The 24,205-nt window shown below is 41.7% G+C and overlaps 1 long non-coding RNA gene across 3 annotated transcripts; it reads right to left on the bottom strand.

The window, feature by feature from the left end:
• Positions 1 to 2,988: 2,988 nt before the first annotated feature.
• LOC125549205 (uncharacterized) lies at positions 2,989 to 7,948 on the bottom strand. Of its 3 annotated transcripts, none has more exons than XR_015602680.1 (4): positions 7,642 to 7,948; positions 5,803 to 7,392; positions 3,485 to 4,910; positions 2,989 to 3,356 (listed from the first exon to the last, which is right to left on the bottom strand). It is a non-coding gene; the product is annotated as an uncharacterized LOC125549205 (long non-coding RNA). The 3 variants fall into 3 exon arrangements; XR_015602679.1 differs by having other exon boundaries at positions 2,991 to 3,356; positions 3,485 to 6,696; positions 7,086 to 7,392; positions 7,642 to 7,947; XR_015602678.1 differs by having other exon boundaries at positions 2,992 to 3,356; positions 3,485 to 7,392; positions 7,642 to 7,947.
• Positions 7,949 to 24,205: the final 16,257 nt, after the last annotated feature.

Genomic DNA, 24,205 nt, shown 5'->3' with positions numbered 1-24,205 from the left:
CAGGTCAGCTTCCAAAACGGTGCGCCCCAGATGTCAGGGGGAGGAATCATTTTTTGGGCGGGTGAAGTTAGAATATCCGAGATTGAAGAAGAAGCATGGCATCCGTTGGATGGACATCCAACGGCCACTGCTGCTGGAACAGTGTGTTGACTATAAGTTGACAAAGCCTTGCATATGCGTCAACTCTGTTTTTTTAGGGGATGCGTCAACTTAGTAAGGCCAGAAGTGTGTGGCAGAGAACTTATAGCCCATTTGAGATTTGTAAGAATGTGTAGCCCATTTTTGAATTCTAATGGAATTTACTACAGCCCATTTACAGTTTGTTAAAAGTACAGCCCATTTCAACCAACTATTCAAAACAGAATTCAATAAAATTTCCCATTTGATAGGATCTGAAATATTTTTATCCCGAAATTTCTAGTCATATTAAATACAATTTCAATATAAATTAATGTTACGTAAAAATCCAACGAAACATTGCACTCGCAACAATTAATGAAATTAAAATTTTCAATATCCAAAAATAATATTTTATAAAGTAATCACGTGTTTGGTGCATTTTTTTATAGTTACTGTCCAGTTTTGATAATTACATCCCATTTATTATTTCTTAAAGCCCATTTTCTTGTTAAGCCTAATGCATCCCTCCTAGGAAAGATTTGTAGCCCAGCGGGGCGGAGAATAACAACTTCTTGCATGGGTATTCCTAAAAAAAGTATAGCTAGGCTAGCCATTTTCATCTTGAAAAAAATTAATATCTAGGCTGGATATCTGGCCTCGGCTAGACGGGCCACAGCCCGCCCAGTTAATACTTGCAGTGATGTTTTCGTTGTTGTTCAGAGGAGAAAAATTAATACCTGGGCTAAACATCGAAAAACTCTGCAGTGCTCACACCTCAAAAACACAAATACTGCTCGAATTGCTTAGTCCCAGCTGTCGCCGCTTCTTGTGCAATTCTCTCGTTTATTGACTACTACATAGGTTGGCAATGGTGTGGGACCGTGATGTCAGGAAACCAGAAGGAAGCAAAATAAATTATATATATATAAGGAGGCACTTGTGTACGTGAAGCTATGGACCTAGTGGGTCCCCATTGTCATCCTCTCCAAGTAAAGTCATCTCCTCGCCCGCGCGCGCTTTCCGCCCGAAACAGTCAGCGCTGCCCGCCTCGCTTCCCGGTGCAGGCGATTGCTCCGCCTTCAAACGACAGAAGTGCCGCCCATCCGTCCATCTGCTGCCCACATTAATGATACGCAGTTGCTGAGGTGGCTACTCCGGTGCCACACGTCCGTCCCTCCGCCCGCCCACCATTGTTATATAAATTGTTGCGCCGGCCATAGCCACAGTCATCCGCATCCGTTCCCTTTCTCCTGTCCACACCACTACTGCCCACCATGGCTTCCTCGCGCTCTAGCGCTCTTCGGGACGGGCGGACGACGGACCACAAGGAGATGGCAGCCATTGCTGCCGACCGGCTGGCCGGCAGGCAGCCGGAGGACGACGATGTCCCAATGGAGAACATGGTAGTCGACGATCCGGCGCCAACCCCCTCCTCCGTGCCGTCCTCGTCGGTGCATTGCACCATGACCATCGGCGAGGCCCGTGCCCAATATATGGACAGGGTGAGGCAGATGCGTGAGGAGCAGTTCCGGGAGGCGTAGGCCGACGCCGCCTACAACCACCATCTCCTCCAGGAGCACCTGCAGGCGGAGGAGCAGATCGCCGCGGAGCGGGCGGAGCAGGAGGCGCTGCTCGACTTGTACCGCTCCACCCGCAAGGGCCGCCTCGAGCGCTGGCGGTACCGCATGCGTGTGGCGGAGGCTGCGGCCGCCTACAAAGAGGCTAGCAAAGAGGGCGATGAAGCGGGCGAGGCGCTGTTTGGCGAGATCGAGGACGAGGCAGAGGACAATGCCGGCTCCAACGAGTCCCCGCTCCGCTGGCATCGACGAGGCCCTGCTCCGCCGAGGCCCCATGGCGCCAACAACGAGGCAGAGGACACCGCCGGCTCCGCCGAGGCCCCGCCCCGCCAACAACGAGGCAGAGGACATCGCCGGCTCAGCCGACGCCCCACCCTACCGGCAACGTGGGGGAGGATTTCCACCGCTCCGCTGAGGCACCGCCCGCCGGCAACGAGACAGAGGACATCGCCGGCTCCGCCGAGGCCCCGCCCCGCTGCCAACGAGGCCGCACCACACAGAAAACGGGGAAAAGTAGAACACGGTAGGTCGCCGCCGCTCGGGTCCAAGTAAGGCCACCGCTGCTACCCTCCGGTTGAAGCCAAGCTAGGCGGGTTGACCATTGACGGCCGGTTAGCTTCTTGGCGGCGACGTGGAGTCGGAGAGCTGCGCTGGAGAAGAATGCTGCTTCTACTTAACTGCTGGTGCAGTTGGCTGACTGACACGTGGGCCCAACAGGCCACATGTCAGCTACGCAACTGCACCTGCAGTTAAGTCACTGAAGTTTCTGTTCGGCTCAGCGGGACACATGTGGGTAGCTTCGGTTAATTAATTATAAGTGCACCCCATTTTAGTTGAAGAATGTATGAAATGTAATGAAATCCAGCATGTTTATATGAAATCCGACCGTGTATGAATGAATTTATTTCGATTAGTTCGAATTCCTGTATCACTGGCATCGGATGAACATGCAAAACAATACGTAATAGCATTATTCCCAGGGTGATCACCTCGTTTGCAGCAGTTTCACATGTACTCCCTCCGGTCCTTTCTAGTCTGCATACAAGTTTTGTCTGCAGTCAAAGTATCTCTACTTTGACCAATCTTATACAAAAAAGTATGCACTTTCACAATATGCAAAGTAAAAAGGAACGGAAGGAGTACAAAGAGTTTGAGCAGCTTTTTAGCGTTTATGTACATTGCAATCAAACACACAAGCCTGGCAATTCATAGAGAACATTCAAAACAATCGATGATTATGCATCTCAGCGGCTCACATGTCAGAGGCAATATTTACTTCACAACTAAAGAATAAATAAAAAATTGATCGACACTGCTGACAGCAAAGGGCGTCTCATTTGAAAATATCAAACACATGTCTTGCTAAAATCAATGAGCAAAATTTGACAAGGTTGTCCCATTCCAAAATATCAAATGCCTGATTGTGGAATGGGCAGGGTTTGCCATAAGTTCGGACATTGACATGGCACCTCGTGCTAAATAAACCAGCTGTTCTTTTTGTGCAGTTCCACCAAAATCAACCAAATTCGTGCATAGCTTGTATGATTTCGCCTTTATATGTTGCAACGCCTTGAACTTATCGGCACCTCCTTTCTTGTGGTGAAAATGAATGATTCGATGTATTCATGAATATTTTATGCAGTTCCCATTGAAATCAAGCTGAGCACCCATGTTTGCACAAATACAAAAAAGTGATTAGTATAAAGCAAACTGTATTATGAATTGACAGTTTCAACAGGCACATACATGGTTCATGTAGAGCACACTTTTAGAAAAATGGAACTCACCAGAAAGAATCCTAAAACAACATTGTACTCGCGCATCACAACAAAAAAATGGAGATTCGTCAGTCCTTCTGAGCTGAAGTTAGTTTGGTCTTGTGGGGAGTAATGTAACCATCCTTCAACTGCTCCTTCTGATGAGAAGATAGACATGGCTTCTTCATCCTGGCATAATCGGAACTAGTCACTTCACGTACTCCATATTCTTATTCAGAGGAAGATGATCCTGTTGTGCAAAGACAAGAGGACTACTAAATGCTAACATCCCTGTTTGCTCGAAAAAAAGGAAAGGAAATATTTAAAACAGCACAGATGAAGCACTTCTCAATGACAATACCACCTTTTCATGACAGTATCTAAACAGTAGCACAACACCAATAGAGATGACAAGGCTCAATCATATGGATGAAATCAGTGGGCGAGTACCAACCTTTGTCAGGAGGCTTATTGTGTAGAGCATACAAATGAAGCACTTCTCCGGAACCATCTGTTGCTATCTACGGTGGTGGCCATGCTTACTATATACTCCTCGATTAGTTTAATGTTTCCAACATCTTCTTGTGCAGTTCCATTAAAATATATGGTATCTTCAAAGAAGATCCCTCACTACAAGGATCCGGGTCTATTGCAACAAAATCATTCGTTGCAATACATGCCAATTTGTGGCGATAAGTACCTATTGCCACGAAACAACATTCGTTGGCAGCTGTTGCGACTGGACACATGGGAATAGGTTATTGCCACAAAAAAGCAATCGTGGCAATGAAGTGTGCCATTGCAACAACCATCTGGGAAGTTGCCACATGTTTTCTCGTGGCAACACTCACCTGATGCCACAATTTACTTTGTGGAGATAGCTTTAATGCAACATGTAATGAATTATGGTGATTGATAGCTTGTGGCAATAGACGTTTGTGGCAACAACCTATGCCAACGACGTTCGTTTCGTGGCGCATACTCTTCCGTGGCAATAGTCAATTGTGGCAATAAACTATGGCAACAATCCTTGTTTTCGTAGAATTAGGCATTTTGCTAAGAACCGCTACACTTGTGGCATTAACTTATGGCAACAAATATTCCAGTCGTTGTAATAGGAAAATGCAACACACTAGTTTTGGTGGTGATAAATAGGTATCACAAGGGGTGAAATGTTTGTAGCGAAAAACTATTGCGACAACTTAAACTTTTTGTGGTGCTAACATGTGGCAACCGAAAGTGGGTTGTTGTAATAGCCTATTGCAATCGTAAAAAAAATACAGGCATTCAATTACAATATTCAAAACCATATGTATAATATGTAGATTCATAAAATTCATAATTCTCATAGCAAATATCCACCGAATGAAACTCAATTGTAATTTAGCCATCCTAATTAAGTGCCAAGACTAAACTGTCCGTGATCTAGAGTCCAGACAAGCTAGTTTTTTGGATCCTGCAATCAAGAAATCAAAAAAAAAATCTAGTTCATGAGTCCAACATAACATACGCCATACAATTATTCCATCCTCATTGTTAAAAACAACTATCGCTAGACTAACTGGAGAGATACTGTGTCAGCAAGCATGTAACTAGGGGATCAGAACAGTTTCACAAGTAAATGTCTAAAGCATAAGCACAAGTACATGTACTAAAAGCTTCTTGATTTAAGTTGTGACTCAATCTATAGTTTCAGTTAAGTTCATGTCCCTAGCTAGCACATATTTGTTTTTTTAAGCTTTGACACACAAAAATATGATATGAAACAAAAACCTGCAGAAACCAATAATCCAACGTCTTATATTTTGATACGGAGCGAGTACACTACGAATATATGGTATGAAACTGAAAGCTATGAAATGAAAATATTATTATGACATCGGTACATGTTTTAGAATTAGATTTAGTAAACCCCCAAAAATGTTAGATCATTCAGCAACTTCTTTGTAACTAAAACTAAAAGTTCAGGCGGCTTAACCTTCTTAGGAGAAATGACCCAATGTATGTGCTATATGTAGTCATCGGTTTAGCTTATGTATTAAGCCATCTATGCAAGTGAACATACAGCAGAAGACTGGGTAATTCCTAATTAGTCTATTCTAGTTAATTAACCAAGCATAGCAAGAAAACAAAAATGAAAGAATCGGTCCAAAAGAAAATAGAAGAGCATGTGCATTGCACAGAGAGACAATAGTAGGAATAGTATATAAAATCAATGGAAGAATCAGTACAAAAACAATGTATCTATACATTGATTTTCCCCCAAAGAAATGATGTAGTTATGTGGCAATAGGAAGAGGAATTAACAGAGGTAGAAACCTATGGAGAGGTGAATCGATTCTGCATACCTATAGAAGCCAAAATTCAAGTCTAGCTTGCAATAGCAGGAGCAGTTAAAATGTGAAACAACGCGACCATACTGAAATTGGAGGAAGTTAAAATCATTTTAAATTCTAGATAATGATTATGCATCATTCGAAATCATTTTAAACATCGTCTGTGTAAAGCTTCTATAAGAGCAACCGATATACTCGTGGGTGGTTGATGTAAATGTAGTTAATGCATGCTTGCTGCAGGTTGGCACTTTAGGCGATGCAAACCACCTAGCTGGTTCTTATCTGCTCCCTAATCCATATAATAATCTGCTAAATATAAGTGTCGAACGATAGACACGCAAAAGGCTAGTTTTCTTATGAGATGTTATGGATCATGTCGATAGAGGAAGAGATTATCTGGCCGCTATGGGGGCTTCATGCAGTTAATACGACTCGTATTAGTATTTACCAGGGTAGTAGAGCACAAAGCTTGGGATACCTGAGAGCGCATGAGGTATTGTGGCACGTTCACCCTGCAGTGCAGTATCGATCATGTAGTAGCCATTGGCTATAGCAACCATAGACTCAATAAATTGATCGCCCGGACTGGATGCAGTGCAAGGATCCTATAGAATATTGACAACATGAATTAAAGGACAACAGGAGGTTCCCAATCCTTCTCTTATTCTCTCTTTTCACTAAAGATTAATCGCAGTTCAGCCAAATTCTTCCTTCCGAAGTCACGTGATACACTCAGCAATGAGTCTAGTTCATTGGCCATATTATTTGTTTGGGTATGCATTCATTTACATGAAAGATGAAAACAGCAGAGCAAACCAATTGTAAGGGACGCGAAGTTTTTGTGAACCTGTGGATTAGATGAATGTCTGAAAGACTTGTCCGACAACCTGTAGACATCTACAAAATCTGAACCCTAATATATCAGCACAGCAGGAGCTAACTAATTAAACGAAGAGTCTAATATGGGAGAAAGCAGAACTAAAACTGCTGCGTTCAAAATCTTGTATCCTAAAAACTGCAAAAAATAATGAATCAATTTCGAACACTGAGACTGTTCTGAACTATCGTCTAAACCATTGGTAAATGTACAGTGAATGTAGCTAAAACAAATGAAGATGCTTAGCAAATCGAACTTTTTGTAGTTTTTAGGTCACACATGGGTTCGAATTGGAAAGCACATTCAGCTTCCAAGTGGTAGGCCGAGTAATTATAGGTGTAGGGAATGAATACGCACATTAGAATTTGAAAGATTAATACGTCCACTGGCCATCTTACAAATTTGATTCCCAACTTACTTTGTTAGGCAGTAGGCACTCAGCAGTTTGTTTTGGCAAGATGTTGGAAGCCTCCAACCGTCACCGACATCTCTGTCTGAATCGCCTGATTTCTGGAGCCATCACCTCTATGTTATAGAAATTCTGATTGTAATTGGGAGGGACGCATGCAGGTACCCATGACTTGCAAAAAGGATATACGATGGCGATTGGATCTATACAGACGTCCTCTGCGGACGGTCTGCAGTAGAAACTCGAGATGTGAGACAGCTGCTCCTGCTCGTCCGCGGGCCACTCTAGAATTCCAGAGAGATGGCTATACATGAATCTGCATAGAAAAAATATTCAGTTTGGAAGATTAGAGATTTGATGGAGATTAAGTACGTGTTGGAGAAGGAAAGCTAGCATCGCGAGATCTCTTTCCTTTTTTCCTATAATTTTAGAGAGAAAAGATTGCGTAAAGGGACAAATCGATCTAATTGGCTGCCAATTGAAGCAGGAGAGTAGGGAATGCATAAAAAAAGACTCATCTAAAGCGCTCGCTATGGAGGTTCAGGGATGCAGCTTGGTGATGAACCTGGTCGTAGTGTCTCCACCTCCGGGTTGGCCATGTGGCGAGCAACCCCGATGTAGGCAGGACGGCTCCGCGCTCGCGATGCAGGGGAGAAGACGGGTACTCCGTCGGCGCCGACGCCAGACCGCATCGCTGCCAGCATGGCCGAGGATACGAAGACGCGGCCCGCATCGCTGGGCGCGAAGGAGAGGGAGGAGGGCGCCGTTGACTCCGGTGAAGACGCCGTCAGCACGGGGGAACCAGGGATGAGAGCTCAGATCCAATCGCCCGTGAAGACACCGTGCGATTTGGTTTAGGATAGTAATTCATGGGTATTTAACTAATCGTGGGTAGTTACTAGTTAGGAAGGGTGTTTAGCGGCAAGGATAAATATTTTTGGTGGGAACACAAAAAATTGGCGCAAACTAAATTAGGTGGTGGGAAAGTAATTCTTTTTGGAGGGAATGTTTAGAATAATGAAATAAATGGGAAAGATAATATTTTAAAGCAATATGAGATATATATGCTGCTAAAAATATTGTTACTAAAATATGCTTGTAAAAAGTTATTTCTTGGTGAAAAAACCAGCAAATCCGAGAATCATTGAGGGGCGAACCGGTGCCCTCCTCTCTAACATTCTCGGCTTCTCGCCATCTATATTTGTATTTTTCTTATTTATACTTTGTCTCCCAGTTATTTAGTATACATGTATGGTAAGTATAAGTAGTTTAACAAGACCAATTCATGGCATCATATGTTTAGAGGATACAATATTTTGCATTGTTGTTGTCATTGAGTGTTTTCAAATCCCGACAATTCTTCTCACGCCCGTCATCTTCCCGCTGAACTAGATACAGAGATTCTGGACAAAATTGTCTCACGCTCGTCATCTTCCCTGAGTCCAGTGGTAGGCGGCGTGTGGGAAGCTCGCATCCATGGCCGATAGGGAGGCTCGAGCTCGCGGGCGAAGGTCGGGAAGAGGGGCGGAGGAATTGCTCTGTCGGCACCAAGGATGGAGGAAGAGGGCGGCGGGAGCCATGGCCGACCAGGAGCGGCGTGTAAGGTCAGAGGGTCGGCGGAACTGCTTGGTCAGCACCGAGGATGGAGGAAGAGAGTGACGGGAGCCATGGCCGACCAGGAGCGGCGTGCAAGGTCAGAGGGGCGGCTCGCCAGCCGGGGCTTGCCGCCCGGGTAAGGACGGTGCTAGTTGCAGCCTGGCAGGGGTGGCCGTCGCACGGAAGTAGGGGTCGCGACCGGTGCTAGCGTGTTGTCGCTCGACGACCCGGCTATAGGTACAACCAAGTTTGCATTACAATTTCAGAAATCATTTTAGTAAGCAACAAAAACTTGGCCCGTTTAAAATTACAGCTCACAAAAATCTCATGTGACCCTTACTTTAAAACTACTAGGTTATATCGTTGTCTTGAAACACAAGTACATATGTGATGGGTTGATGAGACGGTTGATCTATGCCAGCCTCAATCTTACATTTTAATCTTGAAATGGGCTGATCTCAACATCTTTCATCTTACCGGTCAGTCCATGAAGAAGTTCCTCCGCGTTAGAGTAGGTCCAACATAATCATATCATTTTTGTTTCGACAAAAACCATAGACATTCAACATTGTAAATTAACAACGAAACCAATTTCTTCGAGATCTTTTGTATTAGAAATGTGTTGTGACATCATGGATCAACAATTGTGTATTTTTGTTTACTCCCTAGTTGCCATTACAAAATTCAAACTTGGGATATATGTCAAATATTTGTGCCCTTGCCAGTTAGTTATGTCCTGTACCGGAACACGCACGAGGGGCGAAGGAGCCCTGCCGCCGTCACGCCCTCTGGCGATGACAGAGGAGGGGAGGAGCGGGAGGCAGTGCGCTTAGAGGCATCAACGGATCCCTCCCGTAGCCGTCCCCAGCTCGGGCCACCTGGTGCTTGGGACCATGGATCTGGGCGAGATAACCTTTGCCACCATGACCCAGCACATCCCAGCACCGAAGGTCACCCGCCTCCCGACTTAGCCGCTAAAAAGCCAAATCGCGCAGCTACGACCCTCCGCATCATGACGCCCTTGCCCATCAGATCCGTCCCGCATCGGATCCACGCGTGAGGGGGCGAAGGAGCCCTACCGCCGCCGCTAGGCGGACTTCACCCAGTCATGCCCTCTGGCAGCAGCAGGGGAGGGGCAGGCGGGGCGCTAGGAGGTGGCTAGGGATCCGTCCCACCGCCTACGGAGGCGACTCTAGAGGGAGTGATTTCAACATCTTTCATCTTAGAAAAAAGTAAATTTTAAACCTTGAACTTGTAGAGATTCGGCGAAACAAATCCCCACCTCGAAATACCGTCGATTGCACCCTAAACTATGCAATCCCAGTCTAAATCGAACCCTGACAGATGTCAACCGGGATTCGCCTGGCTAGTGGGCCAGAAAGCGGCAGTCCTGACCACGGCGCGCTAGGCCGGCCCATTTTTTATGTTACACTGCTAAAAAAATATCTAATGCATGAAACATTTCTCTTTTTTATAATCCGCGAAAAAATATCTAATACATGCTTTTTTTCTTTTTTTATATAACCCGTGAAAAAATATCTAATTTGTAAAACTTTTTTCAACTTGTTTTTTAAATTTGCGAACCTTTTTACAAATCTGGTCGACCTTTTAGAATCCATGAAATTGTTCCGGAATCCATGAATTTGTTTTTCAAAATCATTAAACTTTTTTCTAAATCCATGTTTTTTCAGGATTCATAAACTTTTTTTCGAAATTGATGAACTTTTTCGAAACCTGTGAACTGTTATTGAAAATTTATTAGTTTTTTTAAATTGATGTTTCAAAAAAAAATATGAACTTTCAACCGCAGTGTTCACCACGGTGTGCACCCATCCCCACGCTGGGCCGGCCCATTTTTCTCTTACACTGCGAAAAAATATCTACTTCAGGAAACTTTTTCCTTTTTTATATAATCCGTCAGAAAATTATTTAATTGATGTTTTTTTTCTCTTTTATTTTTATATAATATGTAAAAATTATCTAATGCGTGAAACTATTTTAAATATGTTTTTTCAATTTGTGAAATTTTTCATAAAGCTTGTGGAATTTTTAGAATCTCTGAAATTTTTTAAATCCATGAACTTATTTTCTAAATAGATGAAATTTTTCCAAACCTGTGAACTTTTTTTGAATATTGATGAGATGTTTTGAAAAGCGATGATTTTGTACATTTATGAAATTTAAGCCGCAGTGTTGACCATGGTGTCGTGATAGTTTTTTTGCCAAATTCATGATATTTTTTAATTTCCGTGAACTATTTTGAATTTTTAGAGTTTTTTCCCATTTCCGTGAAATAAATAAGGGTCAAATAGTAGTAATTTTGTAGGTGCGTACAGCTAGTTGAAGTTTACGTAGTGGTTAATGGCTACAACTGTCAATGTACTGCGTTGCAGGTTCGATTCGTGCTACTCGCATATATTTTTTGAGCATTTTTTCTTTTGCGTTCTCTGTAGGTTGCTGGGCTTCACAGACTGCACGACGTGGATAGCCTGCTGGGCCAGACTGGGCTCGCCCAGTTTTTTTCGGCGCGCTACCAATCCTAGGCACGATACACAGGGCAAATCCTATTTGGCGCTGCAGGCGCCCGTCCCATTAACGGGCGCCTGCAGCGCCCCGCACTGGGCCGGCCCATCTCAACCTGGTTCCTTTCCGTTTTGTAGAGGCAAAAAAGGTAGCGCCCCAACGGGTATCGAACCACTAACCTCCCCTTCGAGGGAACAGGCAGCTACCACCGCACCACCCAGCTAGATGTGATCGGTAAAATCCTTTTACTTCTTTTCTTATTTCATCTGTCTTTTCATCTTTTTCCTTTATCGTTTTTTGTTTTCGCTTTCGTTTTTTTGTTATTCTTCATGCCTCGATGTTTTTTTTAATTCTTGAACTTTTTCTTCAAATTGATGAATTATTTTTCAAATTCACTGAACTTTTTCCATTTCAGTGAACTTTTTTCAATTTCAATGAACTTTTTTCTAATTTAATGAACTTTTTTTAAAATTTGGTGAACCTTTTTTCCAAATTCAGTGAACTTTTTTCAAATTCGATGAACTTTTTCCAAAATTGATGAATTTTTTTCCAAATTTGATGAACTATTCTTCGAAATTTCTGAACATTTTTTGAAAAGAGATGAACTTTTTTCGAATTTATTGATTTTTGGGGAGAGGGGGGTTTCTGAAAAAAGAATTTGTAAAATAGTCAACTGACCCGGTCAACCATTGACCACGAGATGGGAAATGACCAACTGCCCTGAACTAGCGATCCCGCGAGATGGGAAACGAGCGACTCCCGAACCAGCGATCGCCTCCTTTCCTGGGCCGGCCCACGGAAGCTGGCGCACGATGCGCTGCGAGCGCTGGTTGAGGAAAGTGGCGCTTAGAGCGCCAACTAGGAGCTCCCGATACACAATCCCCGTGTTCTAAACGACCCTAGGGTTCATTTTAGACCGGGATTGCATAGTTTAAGGTACAATTGACAAGGATTTCAATGTTGGGGTTTCTTTCGCCTAACCTCTAAAAAAATCATAGAGATTCAACGATGTAAACTATCAACCAAACCAATTTAGTTTTGAAATTTACTTATTGGCATATCATAGATTTGTCAAAAATAACCTATTCTTTAATTTACTATAAAAAAGAAAAAATGTATTCATACCTAGGCATGTAGTTCCAGATGACTTGGCGATAAGTGGACGTGTTACTGTTGTATTCCATCCACACTAGAACATGAAGGCGCGCTTTGCCGCGCCCGCCCATATTGACAATGAACAATAAAACTATCTTTAAATAATCCTAGCACTATTTGAGAAAATTTGAATAGTTTGTACGGGTCCAAATATATGCGAGAGCTATTTCCAAAATAATTGTTAAAGGTGTTAAGCTTTACTAGTAAATTTTGGTAGGTGCGTCTCAGTAAACAAAATAGATCAACTGTAAACAATATTTTGAATTCACTTAAGTGAAGCTTTTATCCTCACAGCGCATCAGGTACACATAAAAACGTCATATCCAAATGTCATGCTATGGTTTTATTTATGACGTGGCGACCATGATTTGAGCAGTAAGAGATCTCACAACTGATTGACTATTGTTTTAGACAGCCTGGGGCGCATGGCGATAGTGCATAGATTGTCAAGTTGGACCTTGTCAAATCGTTATAAGAATGGAAAGTTAGCTTTATCAATTTCATGTCATCTGGAGAAGTAAACCTAAGAATAGGTTCAGATGTACATCTTGGGCAACTCGTTATGCTGAAAAATTACAGCTTCTCATAAAATCACTAAACATATTTAGCAGACTACTTGCCTTATTATACATTATAAAATTAAGTAGAAAAAGCTCCCGCTTCACCCGCCGCCTGCAATACTTGCCTCTAGTCATGTTGGGTGAGAAACAAACAGTAAAGAAGTCATTATCTGTATTTTTTTAACTGAAGCCATTATCTGCCTGCTATTATTGGTTTTGGGTCTATCCACAGGTTGCTACCATCACTCTGGATTTCTGCATGCACTCCTTACATAATCTCACTATATTTTATTCCTATGCATGACAGTTATTGTAAACAATGGAACTGAACATGTAGAGCAAAAAAGACGAGCCTTGTGTCGAAATAAAATTTCATGCAGACGTCGCTCCATGGTAGGCGCAAAGGCAGCCCCCCTCCACGCATTTCGGATTGTAATCGAGAGGAAGATATCTGTTCTGAGGGGGATTCAGAAGGAGAAGACAACTCCTATTTATCCCCTGAGGTCTTCGCTCTAACTTGGCATGCTGATGTTGGTTATATCATGCATATGGTGTCTTGCATTGCTTACTTTATACATCAAATATGTCATCTACTTAGTTTAGACATCCTTTGTGCGAATGCCATCTGTTTAGTTTATTCATCGTTTATGTGAATTATGCAACGCCATCTTGTTTAGCCAGACATCATATATGTGAATTTTGCAATGCCATCCTACTTAGCCAGTCATCTTATATGTAAATTATATCAGGCCATCTTTTTTTTCGTTACATATTACATTTGTCAACAATGTTAATACATTCAACTGCTCTTCGTGTGCATCAGCCATTTGACACGGTGATGGCAAATTCTGGAGTGAAAACAAGGTCTTCAGAGCAGACTATGCTATCTGACAAAGCGCATATCTCGCTGGTTACGGATAGCTCCTCGGAGGAGGATTCAGAGACAGATGACCGGTCCTATCCCCCCCCCCCCGAGGTGTATGCTCTAACTTGGCAGGGTTATGTTGCTCATATCGTGCGTATGGTGTCTCGCATTGCTATGTCATTTGAGTAGTTTAGACATGCTTTGTGTGAATGCCACCTGTTTAGTGTCTAATTACCATATATGTGAATTATGCATTGCCATCTTGTTGCAGGACATTATATATGTGAATTATACAATGCTATCTTGTTGCAAAGGCATTATATATGTGAATTATGCAATGCCATGCTGTTTAGCCAATCATCATGTATGTGAATTATATCATGCTATCATTTTTTTGTATTATGTGTTCCATTTGTCGACAACGTTTGTATATTCAATTACTCTTCCTGTGCATCAGCCATTTGAAGCGGTGATGGAAGTATCTGAAGTGAAAACAAGGTATTCAGAGCAGACAATGCTGCCTGCTGAAGCAGATATCTTGCTGGTTACAGAGAGCTCCTCAGAGGAGGATTCAGAGACTGATGACCAGTCCTATTTCCCCCCTGGGGTCTATGCTCAAGCTTGGCAGGGTTATATTACCCATGTCATGCATGTTGTCTTGCATTGCTTAGTTTTTACATCATATATGGATTGCCATATGCTTACTTGCTTACTATATAAATCATATATTTGAATTATATCATGCCATCATGTTTACATAGTACATACACATCATCTATCTGAATTATGGCATGGCAACCCATTTAATAAAGACATCATATAGTTATATCATCTCATCCTGTTTAGTGTTTACAGTCATCATATTTTGAATTATGGCATTCTATCCGTGAATGTGTGTGAATTATGGCATGCCAACCTATTTAATAAACACATTATATAGTTATGTCATGTCATCCTGTTTACATAGTCTCATATTTTGAACTATGTCTTTCCATCTTTTTTAGTTAGTCATCATAATGTGAAATTGTGTCATGCTATCCTGTTTAGTTAGCCATCATATATGTGAAATTGTGTCATGCTATCCTGTTTGGTTAGACAACATAAATATGAATTATTTCATGCCCTCTTTTATTCCCCACTATCCATTGCACCTGTCTATCATTCAATGTCTATACTTTCAATTACTTTTCTTGTTTATCAGCCCTTTGAATTGGAGAGCGTGATGGCATTATCTAAGGGAGTAACAACACGGTCTTCAGAAAAGATAGTGCTACCAGTTGATGCAGATAGAACCACAGTTGTACTTGCCCAAGGACCAGATCCACCACACATAACCCAGACTCTCGCAGATTGTACCCCTACCCAGTTGGACAAAGAACCAGCTACACCCCTTCTAACCCCAACCCCGGCAGATAGTAACCTAGTTCTAGTTGACACAGCACCGTCTCCACCACAGAGCACCCAAACACGAGCAGTTAGTAAGGGAACTACAGTGCCCAAAGCACGAGGACCACCACTCCGAATCCCAACTCAACGCTTAAAGGAGAAGAAAATTTGTTCTCAGGTCAGGTTCTGTAGCTATGGTTCATACTCCTTTGCTCTTGCATTACTGTATTTACTCATACCAACTATTTTCAAATTTGAAGGATGGAATTGAAACTCCAATGGCGCAACAGGTATGTTTTAAACCTGTTTCTTTAACTGGTTTGTTGTTGTAACCTGCTCTATGTTGATTTCACTTTCAATTGAATAAACAGTTATGTTCTCATGTCATGCACATTACAAGTGTTGTTATTGCTCTATAGTTACCCACACTTATATTCTGTCTATTCTGCTTTGTCTTGAACAAATATTATTTGAACTGTGTCTCTATCTTGATTTGGCAACAAAAACTAGAATGATATAGACCATAAAGTGACCATGGTACATAGATATATGTTTGTTTCATGCTATTATCCTGTCCACTTTACTACTGAACTAATTTACCAAACTGAGTTTCATATACAACATGGTAAACATGTGATGTGTCTGCTTGTTTCTCTTTTAGAATGCGAACAAAATATTGGAGAACAGTACCGCGTTATCCAATGGTAAAGGAAGGAATGCAGATAAGGTTCAAGATTGTGAGACATCCCTGTTGGTCTCCAAGAAAGCTGATAAAAACTATCTTGACGACAGTGAGGGAACCCAAAAGTCATGTCTTGATGTAGTGTTCGAGTTACTGGCCACTACTACTGGCACAAGCTCTTCGAACTCGCTGCCTGAATCAGTTCGTCTTCTTGAGTCTCAACTCCAAGTTGAAAGACATCGATAAGATGTGCTGCGACAGGAAGCTGAAGGACTGAGGAAGTCCCTGCATAATTCAGATGCATATTTTCTGGTGCAACAGCAAGCGCTGGAGGATTTAAGCGCCAAACAAGAGAAAGTTAATAAGCTTGCTAAGCATCTTGCCAGCATTATGGGTACCCAGGATATTGTTTCTTGAGATCTTCTGAAGTGGTTTCAGTTCTGGATTTGTTTTGCTGCGGCGTTTATTTGCGTTGGTCGCCAACTTTGACAACCAATGTATATGATATGCTGCTTTGTTCCCTATATTTGCACTGGTGGCGAACTTTTATGCCCAGTGGATGTAATATGTGTAATAGCCGTGATAGCCTAGCGTTAGTTGCTTGCTTATTTATTTCCTTGTTGTCTTGTTTATTTGTTTGCTTGTAGTCATTGCAGTTCTTTTTTCGCGGTTAGCTAGTGGCTGCAATAACCTATTTTTCAAAACTAGGCCACAATAACCATGGGCTAATATTTACTGTAGTGACACTGGGCCTCCTACTGGCCGTAGAAACAGTGGGCCTTCTATGGGTCATAGAAACAATGGGCCTTCTACGGGCCGTAGAAACAATGGGCCTTCTGCGGGCCGTATCATCAACGGGCCTTATACGGGTCGTATGATCGATTGGCCAAACATGGGCCAAATAGACTGCATTATGGCCGTCAACGGGCTAGAGTTGGAATCGTCCGTTCATGGGCCGACCATAACGGGCCATCGTTAATAGGCCGTATTTGATGACGCAATGAAAACGGCCCAACGTATTAACGGACCACAAACGGGCCGACTGTAAGCACGGGCTGAATTTGGCCCACAAGCAGAAAATGACAGTAATGGGTCGTAAGTAAACGAATGCTGGAAATGAGACCAAGAATAAATGGGCTCTGAGAAGGCCGAAAGATAACATGGGCTGGAAACGGCCCAACGGAATAACGGGCCGTTAATGGGTATAAAGTGATACACTGTGCATTACGGACCAGCTTCACCACGGGCCGTTAATGGGTGTAAAGTGATACACTGTTCATTACGGGCCAGTTTCACCACGGGCCGTTAATAGGCCAAGAGTTACATATGTCCTCATATGGGCCGAAAGACGTCATGGGCCATACATGCGCCAGAAGTGAAAACGGGCTGGAATCATATTGGATGGCCCAGATGACACTACTAGGCCTAATTCAGATAGGGCGTAACGGGCCTTGGGTTAGCGGGCTGTAAATGGGCTATATGCGAATAGGTCGTTAATAGGCTTTCCATGGGCCAGCCCGCCACCTTTTGACCAAGTCAAACGGGCCGGCCTTTTCACAGGAATGGGCCTCTGTTGGGCCGTGCCATGTGTCGATGTATCATAAGCGCCTTCCGTCCAATGAGTGGATGACATCTGTCCCAATGATGAGCTGACACGTGTTTCCTCCAGCCAATGATGATTTTACACGTGGAAAATCCCCATTGGTCGGGGCTGTTAACGGATTATCGGATCCAAAACCTGACCCGATAGCTTAACGGCATTCCGTTATGGTGGATGCCACGTGTTGGTCACCCTTGACGAAAGCACTTCTGTGACGCGTGATTTATCGTCATGGAAGTGGACACTTCCGTGATGATAATTTTGGTAATGTCATGTAACACTTCTACGACAGCACAAGTATGACTATCTTGATTCTGTCATAAAATCGTCATGGATTACATGCATGACAAAAAACGCGACCTACTGTGACAAACACGTATCATCACAGAAGTGTATTTTTTTGTAGTGGGTGCAGGCGGACCAGCGGTTCAACCTGGCGATACTAAAGGAGGACCGGGAGGCAGAGGCTCAACTCGACGCGGAGCGCACGCATGCCACTGCCATCGAGGCTCTCCTGCAGGCGGAGCCGGATGTCGTGGATGTGAACCGGGCAGCGGAGGCTCAACTTAAGGCGGAGCGCGCGGATGCCGCTGCCATTGAGGCCCTCCTGCAGGCGGAACCGTACGTCCTGGACTTGAACCGGGCTGCAGAGGCTCAACTCAACGCGGAGCGTGCGGATGCCGCTCTCATCGAGGCCCTCCTGCAGGCGGAACCGGACGTCCTGGACTTGAACTGGGCGGCGGAGGCTCGACTCGACGCGTGCTACCTCTTGAGCACTGCGTTGGTTTTCCCTTGAAGAGGGAAGGGTGATGCAGCAAAGTAGCGTAAGTATTTCCCTCAGTTTTTGAGAACCAAGGTATCAATCCAGTAGGAGGCTATGCGCGAGTCCCTCGTACCTACACAAAACAAATAAATCCTCGCAACCAACGTGATAAGGGGTTGTCAATCCCTACACGGTCACCTACGAGAGTGAGATCTGATAGATATGACAAGATAATATTTTTGGTATTTTTATGATAAAGATGCAAAGTAAAATAAAAGCAAAGTAAAAAAGCAAAGGAAATAACTAAGTGTTGGAAGATTAATATGATCGAAGATAGACCCGGGGGCCATAGGTTTCACTAGTGGCTTCTCTCAAGAGCATAAGTATTTTACGGTGGGTGAACAAATTATTGTTGAGCAATTGACAGAATTGAGCATAATTATGAGAATATCTAGGTATGATCATGTATATAGGCATCACGTCCTAGACAAGTAGACCGACTCCTGCTTGCATCTACTATTATTACTCCACACATCGACCGCTATCCAGCATGCATCTAGATTATTAAGTTCATAAGAACAGAGTAACACTTTAAGCAAGATGACATGATGTAGAGGGATAAATTCATGCAATATGATAAAAAGCCCATCTTGTTATCCTCGATGGCAACAATACAATACGTGCCTTGCTGCCCCTACTGTCACTAGGAAAGGACAACGCAAGATTGAACCCAAAGCTAAGCACTTCTCCCATTGCAAGAAAGATCAATCTAGTATGCCAAACCAAACTAATAATTTGAAGAGACTTGCAAAGATAACCAATCATACATAAAAGAATTCAGAGAAGATTCAAATATTGTTCATAGATAAACTTGATCATAAACCCACAATTCATCGGTCTCAACAAACACACCGCAAAAGAAGATTACATCGAATAGATCTCTACAAGAGAGGGGGAGAACTTTGTATCGAGATCCAAAAAGAGAGAATAAGCCATCTAGCTAATAACTATGGACCCGAAGGTCTGAGGTAAACTACTCACACTTCATCGGAGAGGCTATGGTGTTGATGTAGAAGCCCTCCGTGATCGATGTCCCCTCCGGCGGAGCTCCGGAACAGGCCCCAAGATGGGATCTCGTGGATACAGAAATTATGGCGGTGGAATTAGGGTTTTGGCTCCGTATATGATCGTTTGGGGGTAAGTAGGTATATATAGTAGGAATGAGTACGTCGGTGGAGAAACAGGGGGGCACGAGGGTGGAGGGCGTGCCTGGGGGGGTAGGCGCGCCCCCTACCTCGTGGCTTCCCTGTTGGTTGCTTGACGTAGGGTCCAAGTCTCCTGTATCATGTTCGTTCCGAAAATCATGTTCCCGAAGGTTTCATTCCGTTTGGACTCCGTTTGATATTATTTTTCTGCGAAACTCTGAAATAGGCAAAAAAAAAACAACAATTCTGGGCTGGGCTTCCGATTAATAGGTTAGTCCCAAAAATAATATAAAAGTGAATAATAAAGCCCAATAATGTCCAAAACAGAAGATAATATAGCATGGAGCAATCAAAAATTATAGATACGTTGGAGACGTATCAAGCATCCCCAAGCTTAATTCCTGCTCGTCCTCGAGTAGGTAAATGATAAAAACAGAATTTTTGATGTGGAATGCTACTAGGCATAATTTCAATGTAATTCTTCTTAATTGTGGCATGAATATTCAGATCCGAAAGATTCAAGATAAAAGTTTAATATTGACATAGAAATAATAATACTTCAAGCATACTAACTAAGCAATTATGTCTTCTCAAAATAACATTGCCAAAGAAAGTTCATCCCTACAAACTCATATAGTTTAGTCATGCTCCATTTTCGTCACACAAGAATGCTCTCATCATGCACAACCCCAATGACAAGCCAAGCAATTGTTTCATACTTTAGTAATCTCAAACTTTATATACCTTCACGCAATACATGAGCGTGAGCCATGGATATAGCACTATGGGTGGAATAGAGTATAATGATGGGGGTTATGTGGAGAAGACAAAAAAGGAGAAATTCTCACATCAACGAGGCTAATCAATGAGCTATGGAGATTCCCATCGATTGATGTTAATGCAAGGAGTAGGGATTGCCATGCAACGGATGCACTAGAGCTATAAATGTATGAAAGCTCAACAAAAGAAACTAGTGGGTGTGCATCCAACTTGCTTGCTCACGAAGACCTAGGGCACTTGAGGAGGCCCATTGTTGGAATATACAAGCCAAGTTCTATAATGAAAAATTCCCACTAGTATATGAAAGTGACAAAACAAGAGACTCTCTATCATGAAGATCATGGTGCTACTTTGAAGCACAAGTGTGGAAAAAAGATAGTAGCATTGTCCCTTTTCATTTCTTTTTTTCTTTTTTTGGGCCCCTTTTTTTATTTGGACTTTCTCTTTTTTTATTGGGACAATGCTCTATTAAATGATGATCATCACACTTCTATTTATTTACAACTCAATGATTACAACTCGATACTAGAACAAGGCATGACTCTATATGAATGCCTTCGGCGGTGTACCGGGATATGCAATGAACCAAGAGTGACATGTATGAAAGAATTATGAACGGTGGGTTTGCCACAAATACTATGTCAACTACATGATCATGCTAAACAGTATGACAATGATGAACGTGTCATGATAAACGGGATGGTGGAAAGTTGCATGGCAATATATCTCAGAATGGCTATGGAAATGCCATAATAGGTAGGTATGGTGGCTGTTTTGAGGAAGATATAAGGAGGTTTATCTGTGAAAGAGTGTATCATATCACGGGGTTTGGATGCACCGGCGAAGTTTGCACCAACTCTCAATGTCAGAAAGGGCAATGCACGGTACCGAAGAGGCTAGCAATGATGGAAAGGTGAGAGTGCGTATAATCCATGGACTCAACATTAGTCATAAAGAACTCACATACTTATTGCAAAAATCTAAAAGTCATCAAAAACCAAGCACTACGTGCATGCTCCTAGGGGGATAGATTGGTAGGAAAAGACCATCACTCGTCCCCGACCGCCACTCATAAGGAGGACAATCAAAGAACACCTCATGTTTCAAATTTGTTACATAATGTTTACCATACGTGCATGCTACGGGACTTGCAAACTTCAACACATGTATTTCTCAAATTCACAACTACTCAACTAGCACAACTTTAATATCACTACCTCCATATCTCAAAACAATCATCAAGCATCAAACTTCTCTTAGTATTCAAAACACTCATAAGAAAGTTTTTACTAATCTTGAATACCTAGCATATTAGGATTATTTAAGCAAATTACCATGCTATTTAAGACTCTCAAATTAATCTAATTGAAGCATGAGAGATCAATAGTTTCTATAAAACAAATCCACCACCGTGCTCTAAAAGATATAAGTGAAGTACTAGAGCAAAACTATATAACTCAAAAGATATAAGTGAAGCACATAGAGTATTCTAATAATTTCCGAATCATGTGTGCCTATCTCAAAAGGTGTGTACAGAAAATATGATTGTGTTAAACTAAAAAGCAAAGACTCAAATCATACAAGACGCTCCAAGCAAAACGCATATCATGTGGTGAATAAAAATATAGCTCCAAGTAAAGTTACTGATGGAAGTAGACAAAAGAGGGGATGCCTTCCGGGGCATCCCCAAGCTTTGGCTTTTTGGTGTCCTTAGATTATATTGGGGGAGCCATGGGCATCCCCAAGCTTAGGCTCTTGCCACTCCTTGTTCCATAATCCATCAAATCCTTACCCAAAACTTGAAAACTTCACAACACAAAAATTAAAGTAGAAAATCTCGTGAGCTCCATTAGCGAAAGAAAACAAAACACCACTTCAAGGTACTGTAATGAACTCATTCTTTATTTATATTGGTGTTAAACCTACTTTATTCCAACTTCCCTGTGGTTTATAAACTATTTTACTAGCCATAGATTCATCAAAATAAGCAAACAACACACGAAAAACAGAATCTGTCAAAAACAGAACAGTCTGTAGTAATCTGTATCTAGCGCAAGATCTGGAACCCCAAAAATTCTAAATAAATTGCTGGACGTGAGGAATTTATCTATTAATCATCTGCAAAAATAATTAACTAAATAGCACTTTCCAAATAAAAATGGTAGCAGTTCTCGTGAGCGCTAAAGTTTCTGTTTTTTACAGCAAGATTAACAAGACTTTCCCCAAGTCTTCCCAACGGTTCTACTTGGCACAAACACTAATTAAACACAAAAAACACAACCAAAATAGAAGCTAGATAAATTATTTATTACTAAACAGGATAAAAAATCAAGGAATAAAAATAAAATTGGGTTGCCTCCCAACAAGCGTTATCGTTTAACGCCCCTAGCTAGGCATAAAAAGCAATGATAGATCTAGGTATTGCCATCTTTGGTAGGCAATCCATAAGTGGCTCTCATAATAGATTCATAAGGTAATTTAATTTTATTTCTATGGAAGTGTTCCATGCCTTTCCTTAACGGAAATTGGAATCTAATATTTCCTTCCTTCATATCAATAATTGCACCAATCGTTCTAAGGAAAGGTCTACCAAGAATAATAGGACATGAAGGATTGCAATCTATGTCAAGAACAATAAAATCTACAGGCACATAGTTCCCATTTGCAACAATAAGAACATCATTAATTCTTCCCATAGGTTTCTTAATAGTGGAATCCGCAAGGTGCAAGTTTAAAGAGCAATCATCAAAATCACAGAAACCTAACAAATCACACAAAGTCTTTGGAATCGTGGAAACACTAGCACCCAAATCACACAAAGCATAGCATTCATGATCTTTAATTTTAATTTTAATTTTAATAGTTGGTTCCCGCTCATCATAAAGTTTTCTAGGGATAGAAACTTCCAACTCAAGTTTTTCTTCATAAGATTGCATCAAAGCATCAACGATATGTTTGGTAAAAGCTTTATTTTGACTATAGGCATGGGGAGAATTTAGCATGGATTGCAACAAGGAAATACAATCTATCAAAGAGCATCTATCATAATTAAATTCCTTGAAATCCAAAATAGTAGGTTCATTAACATCTAGAGTTTTGATCTCTTCAATCCCACTTTTATCAAATTTAGCATCAAGATCTAAAAACTACGAATTTTTGGAATGCCTTCTAGGTAAAGGTGGATCATATTCAGTCCCATCATTATCAAGATTCACATTGCAAAACAAAGATTTAATAGGGGACACATCAATAACTTTTAGATCTTCATCTTTATTATCATGGAAACTAGAAGAACACGCTCTTATAAAGGAATCTTTCTTAGCATGCATCCTAGCGGTTCTTTCTTTGCACTCATCAATGGAAATTCTCATGGATTTGAGAGACTCATTGATATCATGCTTAGGAGGAATAGATCTAAGTTTTAAAGAATCAACATCAAGAGAAATTCTATCAACGTTCCTAGCCAAATCATCAACTTTAAGCAATTTATCTTCAAGCAAAGCATTGAAATTCTTTTGTGAATTCATAAATTCCTTAACACTAGTCTCAAATTCGGAGGGCATCTTATTGAAAATTCCATAAGAATTGTTGTAAGAATTACCATAATTATTAGAGGAATTACTAGGATAAGGCCTAGGATTAAAGTTTCCTCTATACGTGTTGTTACCAAAATTATTCCTACCAACAAAATTCACATCCATAGATTCATTATTATTCTCAATCAAAGTAGACAAAGGCATATCATTAGGATCATAAGAAACACTCTTAGTAGCAAATAATTTCATAATTTCATCCAACTTTCCACTCAAAACATTAATTTCTTCTATCGCGTGCACTTTTTTATTAGTAGATCTTTCAGTGTGCCATTGAGAATAATTAACCATAATATTATCTAGGAGTTTAGTAGCTTCTCCTAAAGTGATTTCCATAAAAGTGCCTCCCGCGGCCGAATCTAAAAGATTTCTAGAAGCAAAATTCAATCCGACATAAAAAATTTGTATAATCATCCACAAA

This window comes from Triticum urartu, chromosome 5A, assembly GCF_056163025.1.
Source record: "Triticum urartu cultivar PI428250 chromosome 5A, HENAU_Tu73, whole genome shotgun sequence".
Lineage (NCBI taxonomy): Eukaryota > Viridiplantae > Streptophyta > Magnoliopsida > Poales > Poaceae > Triticum > Triticum urartu.
This window is presented reverse-complemented; position numbering and strand designations above follow the sequence as displayed.